General features: G+C 39.4%; 1 pseudogene; it reads left to right on the plus strand.

The window, feature by feature from the left end:
* Nucleotides 1-303: 303 nt before the first annotated feature.
* LOC128250165 (5S ribosomal RNA) lies at nucleotides 304-418 on the plus strand (annotated as a pseudogene).
* The last annotated feature ends 2,846 nt before the right edge of the window (nucleotides 419-3,264 follow it).

Consider the following 3,264-nt stretch of genomic DNA (forward strand, 5'->3'; position numbering starts at 1 on the left):
GAAGGCATCATAGCCATGTGTTGAAAGGGATTCTTTGGGGTTTGAATAAATGTAACAAAAGCAAACTTAAGCAAAAAGGAAATAACAGTTGCTACCCAAGGACAAAAATCGTGTTGTACAGTGTTATTGAAAGAGTCATGACTGTATGATTAAAAAACTCGCTTCGCAACCACATGGTTTGGGGTTCAGTCACATTGGGCAACATATTGGGCAGGTGTCTTCCAGGGCCAATCAATAAATTATCAATGAATTGGGTGGACAGAAACTGTGTGCAAGCCCGTTGAACACACACACATACATATGGCTTACGGCAATATCACATTGAATACATCGATTCTCGTCCGATCATCGAAGTTAAGCAACGTCGAGCCTAGTAAGTACTTTGATGACCGCTTGGGAAACCTAGGTGCTATAAGCATCTCACACTTTAAGGCGTTGCTCCAACACAACCGCAGTCAAATGACTGAAACAAATAAAAGAATAAAAGAATTTGTGTATGTGTGTATCATAAAATCTATCTGCACATTAGCGATCTGTCCGACTAAACCGTTCAAGACAGTGCCCCAGCATGGCCTCAGTCCAATGACTGAAACGAGTATATAAGAAGATAAAAGTTTACTACACTAAGCCTTGATGAAAGACTAATGGCTGAAACGTCTTTGATCAGAAATTTACTTGACATTCACTGACCAATGATTAAACTACTGCTACAACTACAACAATGGCCTCTGCTCATAAAGAGTTGACTGGTTTTACGCCACATTCGCTCACGTATTTCGGCCCCACTCGTCTCCCTTCCTCGCATCACCCCTGTTATATCCAACCCGCCAGGTCATCGCCCGCACTAATCACTACACCTGGTTATCCCAGAACGTTGGTCCTCTAGCAGTCCATCCCTGCCGTGTCTTTCCTGAAATTGTTGATTAACCAAGGTCGAGGATTGTTAATGGGATCAACCTCCCCGTCTTCAAGGGCCTACGAAATCTATGAGCATTGCTTTGTTGTCCTTCAGACCCGGCAAATATAATAAAAAAATGATTCCAGATTCATTTTTCTTTTTTTTAATCTTGTTTTTTGGGGGTTTTTTTTTTGTTTTTTCAATAGTATTTTTAATGCTCGTGTCTCTATTCTGGTGATTAACGTTGCTCTAGACTCAGAACAAACTGCTTTATGTCTAAACTCATTCCTAACAGATCAGACCAATGAAATTATAAAAGAATTACCAATCATGCTATCCTGCATTTTTTTTTTTAAGTCATGGATTATATTGACCAATATATTTTCTTTATTTAAAATAGCAGGCCGCGTGGTTTGAGAAATTACCTCCTATTTGAAATAAACCGAGAGACCTCCGTTTCTTTGGCTCACGAGATTCTCGTTGATAATCGTTATCTTTCTTCGTAAAAGTTAGCAGCAGTATAGTAGCCACATGATCAAAGGAAGATTCATCTCTCATATGTTTTGAATTACACAAGCTGGAATTGAGCACTAGCCCTGCAGCAGCTCGCTTTTCGAGGATGAATTAACGATATTACTATGTTCTGTTTAAATCAATACGTGATGCTGTAGAAGAGCAAATGATTAGTTCCTCCTAAGTCCAGTCGACGATGATCCGATCTCGATTATTGATTATCGATTGACGAAAATTCACTTCGCTTATGTTATTAGCTCTCTCGTGGAAAATTATAAATGTCACACTATCCATATTCCTGTCATCATTGTCATCGTTGTTATGGTCGTTATCATTGTTGCTGTCGATGCTGCCGTCGCCACCTTTGCCGCGGTCGCTGCAGCCGTTACCTCCGCCGCAGACGTTGCCGCCACAGACGTTACCGCGGCAGCCGTTGTTGCCGCTGCTGCTACTGTTGTGCTTATCCTTAGGTCACCCTTGATCTAAGAGTACTATGATAAAAAAAAAAAGCTCCAGTAATGACTGTCCTCACAGTTATTTTTTGCATGCCGCGCGGCTATGTAGAGTTTTCCATCACGAAGGACCATCATTGACTGCTAAAATAAATGTCAGGCATGAACTGGGTTGATTACAAGTCTCTAATGATCAAGTTACTGCTTTAATGTCATTACGATGATGAAGGCGATAAGGGATTGTTTGCACGATTCGAGTGAAATACATATCACATGGGATTTTTTTCCCCCTCGAAAACTCTGGTTTTTCGGTTTTCCCGAATTTGTTTGTATTCTTCATCGATATTGTTCATGGCTGTGTGATTTAGAAGCTCGCTCTGCAAACATATGGTTTCAGGTTCAGTCCCACTGCGTGGCACCCTGGGCGAGTGTCTTCTATTATAGCCCCGGCTCAACCAATGCTTTGTGAGAGATTTTAATAAACGGAAACTGTGCGGACGTCCGTCGTATGTATCTATGCATGCTTGTGTGCTCTTGTGTTTGTGCTTGTCTCCTTCGCCGCTTTACGACTGTTGTTGGTTTGTTTTCGTGCCAACAACTTAGCAGTTCGGCAGCTGAAACCAATAGAATAAGTACCGCACTTGAAAAAATAATCAAATACAAGGCTCGATTTGTTCGGCTATACCCTCCCAGACGGTGCCCCAGTATAGCCGCAATTCAAAAACTGAAGCAAAAAATAAAAGATAAATGCTAGATATATTTACTTAGTCACACATATTCAGATACACATGTAGATAAGCAATCTGCATAGTTTTTATCAACTAAATCTCACAGACAAAACACTGGTCAAATAGAGATCATGGTAGAAGATACCTACCCAGAGTGCTGCTCAGTGCCATCGAAATCTGAAAAATGTGGTTCAGAAGTGAACTTCTTAACAAAGTTGTGTGTGCGATAACTTGCACTGGTCTGCATCAGCATGAATTACGCAATGATGTTCATAACTTTGGCTATTTTGGCTATGTTCGAAGCAATGGAAGGAAAAGAGGAATCAGATATTCGGAATTGAGACTTCATTTGAGAAAACAAAATGAGAACAATCGTGTGTGGTGGAGGGAGGGGGGTGATGCATCTATGTGTGGGGGTGAGGGTGTATGTATATAATTTAATATGTAATATAATATATATATATATATATTAGGGATAAAAATTCAGATTTACAGGTAAAAACTCAATTAAAATCAATTTATAAAGATTAAAATTAAATTAAGTTTCACAGTATAAAATATATATTGTGCTTTCATTTATTAATTTTTCTATATGTGACAGTGGATTTTCATCGATGAGTTCATGAACCTTGGTTCTTTTCCCTAAAACTACACACATATATATATATATATA

This window comes from Octopus bimaculoides, chromosome 1 (assembly GCF_001194135.2).
Source record: "Octopus bimaculoides isolate UCB-OBI-ISO-001 chromosome 1, ASM119413v2, whole genome shotgun sequence".
NCBI lineage: Eukaryota > Metazoa > Mollusca > Cephalopoda > Octopoda > Octopodidae > Octopus > Octopus bimaculoides.